This window comes from Schistocerca gregaria, chromosome 8 (assembly GCF_023897955.1).
Source record: "Schistocerca gregaria isolate iqSchGreg1 chromosome 8, iqSchGreg1.2, whole genome shotgun sequence".
Classification (NCBI taxonomy): domain Eukaryota; kingdom Metazoa; phylum Arthropoda; class Insecta; order Orthoptera; family Acrididae; genus Schistocerca; species Schistocerca gregaria.
The window spans coordinates 279749193-279761204 of record NC_064927.1 but is presented as its reverse complement, the minus strand read 5'-3'; the positions used below and the strand labels follow the sequence as shown (position 1 = coordinate 279761204).

Sequence of the window (12012 nt, the reverse complement as noted above, 5' to 3'; positions counted from 1 at the left end):
TTCTTCGACAGGTTTATGCCATATTTTTGCGCAATCCTGCGCCAGTATTCTACTGTCGTTGATCCGCATGGGATGTGATTAGTTCCTATAATGAGATGTGTGGCGTATCAAGATCCGTATCAATGGGAATGGAGATGTTACTGAACCCCCGACCAATCAAGCAGACTCGAAGTTCTTCATCAAGGAACACACACTCTGATAGAACAAAGTCTGCTGGAACTCCCTCCTGGTGCAGCCACTCATGATCGATAATTCCATTGTCTTTGCTGTTTATTGAGGTATTACTCACGTTTGAAACATGTCCAGATAAGAATTTCTACTCACGTACCCTTCAGAAAAGTAGGGTCCGAACAATTATCGTAATTACATCTAGGCCCATGTCATAACATCAACACAAGACATTCATCTTATGCAAACTGTGAGGTATCGCACTTCCGTCAACAAGCGGGACTCGATATTTGGAAACTCTGCCAGAAAAGCTCTGATTCTTGAAATTTTTTTAAGTAGGTTTTCGCGGGATAATTTACGTCTATCTTCAAGAATCTGATATTCCATGTTTTTGAACAGTTCTGTGACTCTCTGCCTTTACACAAAAATGTGACCATCCATGGCGGCCATCTTTGTATAAGGTCAATAAACCCTGTGGGTTCTTTTTTGCAAGGGGCTCATATAGTTGAGCTATATTCTAAGGCGGTGGGCACAAGAAATTTGTAAGCAGACCCGTTTTTAGACCGACTGCGTTTTCTCAGTCTTCTGCCAATGAACATACGTCTGCGACCTGCCTTACGTAGTATTGAGCCTATGTGATAATTTCATTTCATTTTATTTACGAGTAGACAGATTCCATTCGTGATTCACTGATGTTGTAGTCATAGGACAGTTACTTCTACAGCGTCGGAAACGCGCCAAGACAACATACTGCGTCCTCCCTATTGAGAAATTCTCAGTCCAGTCTCACATTTCGTTACATAGCGCACGACACTGTTTTAAATTTTGAAGAACGCAAGGGTAATATACAGAGACTTTTAAAAGACATGAGAAGAGAGTAAGACAGAGTCGTAGATTATAGCCATTTTTTTTTTTTTTTTTTTTTTTTTTTTTGCAAGCACTGAAAGGAAGCAAGGAGAGCCGGCCATTGTGGCCGAGCGGTTCTAGGCGCTTCAGCCCGGAACCGCGCTGCTGCTACGGTCGCTCGGGCATGGATGTGTGTGATGTCCCTAGGGTAGTTAGGTTTAAGTAGTTCTAAGTTCTAGGGTACTGATGACCTCAGCAGTTAAGTCGCATAGCACTCAGAGCCATTTGAACCGAAACCCGCCCCTAAGATGTAAACAACCATGCATCAGCATGGGGTGGCGTGATGTGGGGCCGACGTACGCCGCTGGTGGTCATGGAAGGCGCCGTAACGTGTGTACAGTAACCTAGACCACTACGGCTGAATATCTCGCTGTATGGTGGTACAACATGCAATGTGTGGTTTTCATGAGCACTAAAAAGGGTGGAAACGATGTTTATGTTGATCTCCGTACGAATTTTCTGTAAAAGTTCCGGAACTCTCTTAACCGAGGTGATGCAAAACTTTTTTTGATGTGTGTAGAAAGCATAGTCAGTATATTATAGGTTGCATTAGTTATGCAGAGATGAATGGGCTTGCATAGGATCGATAGCGTTGGGAGCTTCGGTCTCAAAACCACAATAACAATAACCCCGTACTTTTTGTGATACGGGGACGTGTCGGGTACACTGTACACATATTCGTACGAGTTGGCGTTCACTCTTCGTCTTACCCTGAGGAGTGTAGCTACGCGCGATTTTGTGGAAAAGCTTGCTAGAGCCAGATTTCCGAAGCGTCGCGGCAGGTGTCTTCGGCGTGAGTCAGCATGCCGCTCTAGCCACCTGCGCGGCATTAGTCAGGCGGTGATAACCCGGGGACCCGGGAATGCGGCCGGCCGTCGTCAACTCGATACGCGGCACGCCGCCAACAACACACGGCCGCGCCAAAACAGGGTCGCCGCTGCCCACCTTCTCATCTCCGCTGCAACCGACGGGCATCGACAACAAGGGGTGGCTAATCACTGACCTGACAATAGTTGTGGCGCCTCATTGGTCAGCGTCCTCACTTATTACTTCGTACCACCGTCAGCAACAATGGAACCCCGAAATACACCGGATGATTGTAATTAAAGTGCAGCTACTCACAGACGTCCAGTTTGGGCTGTAATTATCGTATGGCAGGAAAGCTTGGTAATTCGGACCCGATTCACGTTGCTAAAAAAAGAAGTTCCAATTTTGGTCACTAGGTGAAAATATGGCGCTATGAATGCAAGAAAGACGTATAAAAATGTTTCTTTATGTAATGTATTAGCTGGCCGTTGTTTCCGAGCGGTTCTAGGCGATTCTGACCGGAACCTCGCGACTACTACGGTCGCAGGTTCGAATCCTGACTCTGGCACGGATGTGTGTGATGTCCTTAGTTAGGTTTAAGTAGTTCTAAGTTCTAGGGGACTGATGACATCAGATGTTAAGTCCCATAATGCTCAGAGCCATTTGAACCATTTGTAATGCATTAGGATCAGGATGTCGGGAGAAATGGTAAAACGAGCAGGAAAGGGATTATTTTGATTTTACATTTACACAGTTTATTCAAAATAAGCACCGGAGACGTCGACGACATGCTGAATTCGTAAAATGTCGTGATCAACAGCTGCTCGCAGCAGTTCCTGTGGAAAGTGAGCAAAGTGTTCCTGTATATTGACCTTCGGATTACGCAGAGACCGAACATGTCGCTTGTAAGCGAGTTGTTTTAGATATCTCCAGTTCCAAAAGTCGCAGCGATTCGAATTACGTGATCTTGGAAGCTGTAAATCTGGAAAACCTCTGGAGCTAATACGTTGGTGCAAGGTTGCCTTAAGCAGATCTTTTAGCGAGTGAGCAATATGAAAAATTTGTAAATTTGTGATAAAGTCTTATGGCACCAAATTGCTGAGGTCATCGGTCCCTAACCTTACACACTATTTAATATTACTTAAATTAACTTACGCTAAGGAAGTCACACACGCCCATGCCCGAGGGAGGACTCGAACCTACGACGGGGGGAGCCACGGAGACCACGGCAAGGTGCTCTAGACCACGCGGCTAACGCACGCGGCTGTATTTTATATCCTAATTCTTAGACGGCAAGACGTAGCAATATGAGTTATCGCCACCGCCTAGCACGAAAACAGTGATTTCCATACAATTGCGCTCTTCCACAGCAGGAGTCGCCTGCTCTGCAAGGAGGCCTCGACAATATACAGACGTCGGAGGGTACCTGATAGGTCCTCTGGGTGTATTCTTTTCAAAGAAAAACTGACCGAGAATAATGGTGCTTGAGAATCCACAACACACACTCACATATGACGAGTGCAGTGGCTCTTCATACCCAGCACATTTTTTAACAGTATCCCAAATTAGACACCTTTATGTATTCACTGCATTCTATAATGTGAAATATCCCTTGTCACTGCATAGAATATGGGCTGGCCACGAGTCATCAACTTCGATGTGTGCCAGAAACTGAAGACCAAATTCAGAACGCTGATGCGGTTTATGAGGTTTCAGTTACTGCACCGCCTGGATCTTGCACGGGTACTAGCTTAAAATACAGCACATAATTTTCTGTACTGTTGACAATGGGATGGACAATTCTCGTGACCCTACACGAGCACTGGCACTTTCTGCCTTGGTCAGTTGCAGCAACAGCAATCTCGACAGGTTCTTCCACAGGAATAGGATGCCATCCTTTTCCAGGTGCCACACCACGCTCACCCGTGTTTTCGAATTTCATTATCATCTTCTTTAAACCATTTAATTAGACCAGGGTTCGACCTTTCAATAGGCAGTACTCTCTCAGTGCAGCACAGTTAATAGCTGCCGTTCACATAAAACAGTTTCACTAACAGCGCATGGTCTCTTCTCTCGATAACCATACTGTTCACTCATTTTATGGCTTGTCAAATGACAGCGTGGATATCATACCATCATAGAAACAGTGTACAACACTTAGTGGCCACAATATGAATTAATTTTTTCCAGGATAAATTGGTTCCACTTAATGCATTAGCATATCTACCAAGTTTCCTTACCATACGATAACTAAAGCTCACACTTGTCTTCCGTGAGTAACTGCAGTTGTAGCTGGTACAATTAAATGCTTCGTACTTATTTTCACAGACGCTATAAACTCCATCGAGAAATACTACATTAAAAATGATAGCCGATAAGTCGGATACAAATACCATATCGCCAGAAAATTGCAACTATTCTCCGTATCAAACTGTTGCCAGTAAAGTATTAAAATCGTGTGCTGATTCGGCAAGACTATCCTTGGAATATCGTAGCAATCATTTACTTGTGCACGGCATACTTCATGGCTGCTTAAATTTTCCACGTTAACGCCCATGTGCAAAGATACGCTACTGGATATTAATATTGTAATACCAAGAAGGCAGACTGCAGCAAGCATCGTATTGGCATGAAATGCTTTGATATGCAAATCATTAGTGCTGTATTGAGGTTCTTGCTCCATCAACGTAACAAGCACGTCCAGCGGGTTGCCGAACTACCGACATGCAGGCGACGCATCTTGTGCAGCCACTCATCATCGTCCCCTAAGGACAATAACAACGCCAGATTGTTTTCATGGGCAACTCCGACAGCAGCCGCGACGACATAGGTCGCTCCTCTCCCCTACAGACGGAGCCCCGTTCATCACTAGGTGGCGCGGCGAACTTCACTACCTGAAAGTTCCTGGCAAATCAAAACTGTGTACCAGACAGGACTCGAACCTCGGAACTTTTCCTTTTGTAGGCAAGTGCTCTATCAACTAAGATAGCCGAGCAAGATACAAGAGCCTCCTCGCAGGCTTATCTCCGCCAGTTCAAATGGTTCAAATGGCCCTGAGCACCATGGGACTTAACTTCTGAGGTCAGTAGTCCCCTAGAACTTATAACTATTTAAACCTAACTAACATAAGGACATCACACACATCCATGCCCGAGGCAGGATTCGAACCTGCGGCCGTAGTGGTAGCGCGGTTCCAGACTGTAGCGCCTAGAACCGCTCGGCCACCCCGGCCGGCCCTCCGCTAGGGCCTCATCCCCTCCCTTCAACCCTTCAGAAAAGTTCTCCTGCCGCTGTGGCTAACCATGTATCCGCAACATTCTTTCTTTCGGGAGTGGTAGTCCAGGGAGTTCCGCAGGAGAGCTCCTGTGAAGGTTCTAAGGTAGTAGCTGCACTGGCTGAGGTATAGCTGGGAGGACGGGTCATGAGTCGTGCTCGGGTATCTCAGCTGACAGAACACTTGCACGCAAAACCAAAGGTCCCATATTCTTATCCCGTTCCGCCACACAGTTTTAATCCACCAGGAAGTTTCATATCAGCGAACGCACCGCTGCACAGTGAAAATTCGTTTTGGAACAGCTTGCTTATGCAGCATCAAGTGCCAGACATTTCGGCACGAGAAAAAGCAGCCATCACTGAGCAACGAGCCTCTGCATTAATTCCTTGCCTCTGTGGAATCAAGCGCAAAGACTTGGTATCGGACGGTTCAAATGGCTCTGAGCACTATGGGACTTAACATCTAAGGTCATCAGTCCCCGAGACTTAGAACTACTTAAACCTAAGGACATTACACACATCCATGCCCGATGCAGGATTCGAACCTACGACTGTTGCAGCAGCGCGGTTCCGGCCTGAAGCGCCTAGAACCGCTCTTCCACAGCGGCCGGCTCGGACGGTTCACTGCGAGTGATTAACGGACAGTGGTTCAGTTGTTGTCCTTCTATACTTTGAATTTGATCTATTTTCACTCAACTGTGATACTGGACTGCAATGGGTGTGAAACTTCTACATTTGTCAGTTTGCCTTAAACTAAAAGAAATGGTGATTTTGTTCTATGTCGTCCTGGAAACTTTGTTTTGCTTGTGGGGCCTAAGTAAGGCCACTATAATCATTTCAGCGGAGGTGCACAAGACATTGAGCAGTAACGTAATTTGCATCCTGTGTGTAAAGAAAGATTACGCTTCGGATTTATCAGCAGAAATGTAATTTGAGTGCTGGTTGTTTGTGAGAAGGTAGCTTTACGCAACGTCTACGAAGGAGAAATATCTACCAGCGCCAGGGTCGTGGTCTATCAAGACAACAGTTTAATGTCCTCCGGTATTGATGCTCACATTGGGCCGGATCCGACGATTGTCATGCGAATATGGAACTGATGGGGTTAGGAGAGCTATGCTAACACCTTGCTGGATCTCGGTGTCAGTGGCCCCACGCGACTAGCGCCCAAGAGGGCAGACATATTATTTGCTCAGCCATGCAGAACTGTACAGCCAGATCGCACACCTTCAGTGAGGAAATGGGCTTATTTGCAGGAAGACAAGTATCCACACAGACAATGGCACCATGGACTGTCAACAGTATCAGACTTGTTGCGGCTTACCTTGAGGTGGCAAAGTAGTGGCCCGACAGTGGTACCTCCTAATGACAACACTGCAATAGGATTGACACCACATAATGATTTAAAACGCGTCCTGTCAATGTACACCGCATAACTACGGACGTGTCCGTGAATGAGGGCTACAAGGAGAACGAACATTGCAGACTGCATTCGCTGTCGCCATGTGGAACCAGCATCTGCCGCAACTGTATGGGATGACAGTGTGTACCCAATAGGGTCACCTCTGGAGCGCATAGCTGGTAATGTGGACCGCAGTCTCTACTAAAAGACAATTCCATTTGTCACTCTGTCTGTTAAACCGTTCCTGTCATTTACACCACTGTCAGCTGATATCAGCTGTCTGTCGTCTTCACGTGTGTACTTTTATATTTGTAAATTTATATCATCATTCTTTCGTGTGTGCTTACATGCCTCATTTTAATATGTGGCTGCTATAGTAGTAAAGACGAGCAAGAACAACTTCCGACATCCCCCAACGATTTAAAATACCATTACCGGCTCAGTGGCACACGCACGTAAATGTAAGAAATCATAATACATCGCCCACAACAATGTCCATCCAGTGTTGATGAGAGAGACGTCTTTTGTGTTTGTATTAATGAGAGAGACTCAAAAAAAGTGCAGGTGATCCCTGTATATAGGAAGGGTAAAAGACAAAATAAACAGGTTCAAATGGCAATAAGCACTATGGGACTGAACATCTGAGGTCATCAGTCCCCTAGACTTAGAACTACTTAAACTTCACTAACCTAAGGACGTCACACACAACCATGTCCGAGGGAGGATTCGAGCCTGCGACCGTAGCAGCAGCGCGGTTCCGAACTGAAGCGCCTAGAACCGCTCGGTCACAACGGACGGCGTAAAAGAACAGATCCGCAAAATTACAGACCAATATCCCTAACATTGGTTTGCTGCAGAATCCTTGAACATGTTCTCAGTTCCAAAATAATACATTTTCTTGAGACCGAGAAGCTTCTGTCCACAAATCAGTATGATTTTAGAAAGCATCGCTCGTGCAAAGTTCAAGTTTTTTCAGACGATATATTGCGAACAATGGATGAAGGGCTACTGGCAAATTCCATATATCTAGATGGAAAGCACGATGCCCCATTGCAGACTGCTCACGAAGATACGAGCATATGGAGTACATTCCCAGATATGTCAGTGGTCTGAAGACTTCGTAAGTAACAAAAATCAGTACATTGTCCACGATGGTGAGTGTTCGTCAGTGGCAAAGGTATCGTTAGGAGTGCCCCAGAGTAGTGTGATAGAACCGCTATTATTCTCCATATACATAAATGTTCTAGAGGACAATTGGGCACCAATCCTGCGGTTGTTTGCTGATGATGCCGTGGCGTATGGGACAGTGTCATTGTTGAGTGACTGTAGGAGGATACAATATGACTCAGACAAAATTTCTAGTTGATATTCTGAGTGACAGATAGCTCTAAATATAGTAAAACGTAAGTTAATGCGGATGAGTAGGAAAAACAAACCCGTAATGATCGGATACAGCATTGGTACTGACACAATTGCTTCGTTTTAACACCCAGGCATGACGCTGAAAAGTGATATGAAACAGAACGAGCATGTGAGGACTGTGATAGGGAAGGCGACTGGTCGACTTCGGTTTATTGGGGGAATATTAGGACAGCATAGTTCATCTGTAAAGGAGACCACAAGTAAGACGCTAGGGCGACTTATTCTTGAGTACTGCTCTAGTGTTTGGGATCCATACCAGGTCGCATTAAGGGACGACATGAAAGAAATTCCGAGGCGGACTCCCAGATTTGTTATTGGTAGGTTAGAACAACACGTTGGTGCTACGGAGATGTTTCCGTAACTCTTTTGGGAATCCGTGAAGGGAACACGACGCTCTCTTCGAGAAACTCGATTGGGAAAATTTAGTGAATCGACATTTGTAGTTGACTGCAGAACGTTTCTACGGCCGCCAACATATATTTCGCCTAAGGACCACGAAGTTAAGATATGAGAAATTAGGTCTCAAGTGTAGGCGCATAGACAATCGTTTTTCCCTCGCTCAATTTGCGAGTGTAACAGGAAACGAAATGACTAGTATTGGTACAGGATACCCTCCGCCATCACCGTACGGTGGCTTGTGGAGAATGTAGCTGTAGATATAAATGTAGATGATTTCTTAGAATGATGTCTCTTAGAGGGTATGTTAACGCACATCTCGGTGAGCATCAGATATTGCGAGTTAGATCTGACTCGACTAATGTCTGACTGTAGTGCTGGAGGGAACTACACCAAGGTCGTCCATAAATCCGAACCAGTGCGACGGGGGTGGAGCACGTTTTGCAAGGCTTGTCAGACATTCTCAATAATGTTCTTGTCTGGGGGGTTCGGCGGCCAGCGAAAGTGTTTAAACTCAGAGGAGTGTTCCTGGAGCCACTCTGTATCAATTCTGGACGTGTGTAGTGTCGCATTGTCCTGCTGGAATTGCCCGAGTCCGTCGGAACACACAATGGACACGAATGGATGCAGGTGATAAGACAGGATACTTACGTACGTGTCAGCTGTCAGAGTCGTATCCAAATGTATCAGAGGTCGCATATCACTCCAACTGCACACCTTTACAGAGCCTTCACCTTCTTGAACAGTCCCTGCTGACATGTAGGTTCTGTGGATTCGTGAGGTTGTCCCCATACCCGTACACGTCCATCCGATACACGTCCGACCAGGCAACATGTTTCTAGTCATCAACAGTTCAATGTCGTATTGACGGGCCCAGGCGAGGCGTAAAGTTTTGTGTCGTGCAGTCATCAAGGGTACACGAGTGTGCCTTCGGCTCCGAAAGCCCATACTGATGATGTTTCGTTGAATGGTTCGCACGGTGATACTTATTGATGGCCCAGCATTGAAATCCGCATTAGTTTGCGGTAGGGTTGCACTTCTGCCACGTTGAACGATTCGCTTCAGACGTCGTCGGTCCCGTTCTTGCAGGATCTTTTTCCGGGCGCAACGATGTCGGAGATTTGATATTTTACCGGAGTCCTGGTATTCAGGGTACACTCGTGAAATGGTCGCTAGGGAAAATCCCCACTTCATCGGTACCTCGGATACACTGTGTGCCATCGCTCGTGAGCCGAGTATAACATAAAGTTTAAACTTACTTAAATGTTGATAACGTGCCATTGTAGCAGCAGTAACCGTTCCAACAACACGGCAGGCACTTGTTGTCCTGTATAGGCGGTCTCCCTATTTGATTACGCATGCCTATACCAGTTTCTCTTGCGCTTCAGTGTAACTGTTTCATCAACTTTCGGGCATACGGCTACAGAAACTCTATTTCTTGAACTGATATTTCGGCCTCATACTCTTCGTACATCTTCAAAGCGTGTAGACGGATTGAAACTACAGCGCTCGCACACTTTGTTTAAGAGAGCAGCGTCACTGTGCTTGCGGCCAAGCTAATAAAACGCCGCTTTGGGTAAAATATAAGGTGGGCTTAAGGACTGAGACAGATGCAACAGAGAGATTTCCAGCATTTGTGAGAAGTCTGTTGTCAAAAACAGGTCAGATCCTCACGTAGTACGAGGAGCGTTCAATAAGTAATGCTACATTTTTTCTCGACCGATTTCGCTTAAAAAAATGTGGAACTTTACTGAGGGGCATCTTAGAATATTCCCCTTCAAGCCTATAGTTTCATGCAGTTCCAATAGCTGGTGGCGCCATAGGTAGCCTTCAAAACGGCGTCTGTGATAGAGATGCGTTCCAAGCAGAGCAATATCACTGAGTTTCTTTCGGCAGAAAATCAGAGCATCGCAGGTATTTATGGGCGCTCGCAGAACGTCTACGGGGACCTGGCAGTGAATAAAAGCACGGTGAGTCGTTGCGCGAGGCGTTTGTCATCATCGCAACAAGATCACACAAACCTGTCCGATCTCTCGCGTGCCGGCCGGCCACACGCGACTGTGACTCCTGCAGTGTTGGACTTCAGCGTATCGGTACCTCTTTTCCATGAAAACACGAGGCCTCTCACAAGTCTGCGCGTCCAGGAGAAGCTCACAAAACTTCACAGGAATGTTCTCCCTCAGTCACTCTAGAGCCCGGATCTCGCGCCTTCCGACTTCCATCCGCGGGAAGTGTTAGTGGATGATGCATCAGAACGGTGGCTCCGGCGTCAACTAGTAGAGTAGTAAAATGCGGGCATAGACGCCATCTCACTAAGGTGAAGAGATTATAGTAAAAAATAGGGTTTTTTAGCCAAAAGAGTGGGAAATAATAGGGTGTATTGGAGTCCTGAAAAAACCAACTTGCTTTCAGAAAAAATGTGTTGCATTATTTATTGAACGGCCCTCATACAATCTTTCGCTCTCCTCCGAAGCACTTGTGGTTTTGTGAAATATGGCTCGAGCTCTGCAAGGTTCAGGCTTGAAAGATCACCTGCGACCACGGCTTTCATAAATCGGGCCAGTGTCCCTTACTTTCCGTGCGAGATGTACGGAACGCTGAAGATATGCACGTCTCTAGCAGGCTCAATAAATCAGCTGCAGAAGGCTTTCATGGACGCTGGTCACTCTGTGCTGTACGGCAATGTCCAAGCTTAAGCGTCGACTTTATAGGATTCGATGGTGAACGAAGCAGTGGAAATTCATCAGGCGAAGGATATACACTACTGGCCATTAAAATTGCTACACCACGAAGAAGGTGCTGACATGAACAAAGTATCCAACCGATTTCTCATACACAAACAGTAGTTGTTGTGATGCCTCGTGTAAGGAGGAGAAAAGCGTACAATCACGTTTACGACTTTGATAAAGGTCGGATTGTAGCCTATCGAGATTGCGGTTTATCGTATCGCGACATTGCTCCTCGCGTTGGTCGAGATCCAATGATTGTTAGCAGAATATGGAATCGGTGGGTTCAGGAGGGTAATACGGAACGCCGTGCTGGATCCCAACGGCTTCGTATCACTAGCAGTCGAGATGACAGGCATCGAATCCGCATGGCTGTAACGCATCGTGCAGCCACGTCTCGATCCCTGAGTCAACAGATGGGGACGTTTGCAAGACAACAACCATCTGCATGAACAGTTCGACGACGTTTGCACCAGCATGGACTATCAGCTCGGAGACCATGGCTGCGGATACCCTTGACGCAGCAGCACAGACAGGAGCGCCGGCGATGGTGTACTCAACGACGAACCTGGGTGCACGAATGGCGAAACGTCAGTTTTTCGGATGAATCCAGGTTCTGTTTACAGAATCATGATGGTCGCATCCGTATTTGGCGACATCGCGGTGAACGCACATTGGAAGCGTGTATTCGTCATCGCCATATTGGCGTATCACCCGGCGTGATGGTATGGGGTGCCATTGGTTACACATCTCGGTCACCTGTTGTTCGCATTGACGGCACTTTGAACAGTGTACGTTACATTTCAGATGTGTTAGGACCCGTGGCTCTATCCTTCATTCGATCCCTGCGAAACCCTACATTTCAGCAGGATAATGCACGACCGCATGTTGCAGGTGCTGTACGGGCCTTTCTGG

General features: G+C 46.4%; 1 protein-coding gene across 1 annotated transcript in view; it reads right to left on the bottom strand.

Moving 5' to 3' along the window:
- LOC126284244 (PDZ and LIM domain protein 3) overlaps positions 1-12012 on the bottom strand; it is a 387642-nt gene that overhangs the window by 259954 nt on the left and 115676 nt on the right. The gene's annotated exons all lie outside the window — the stretch shown is intronic.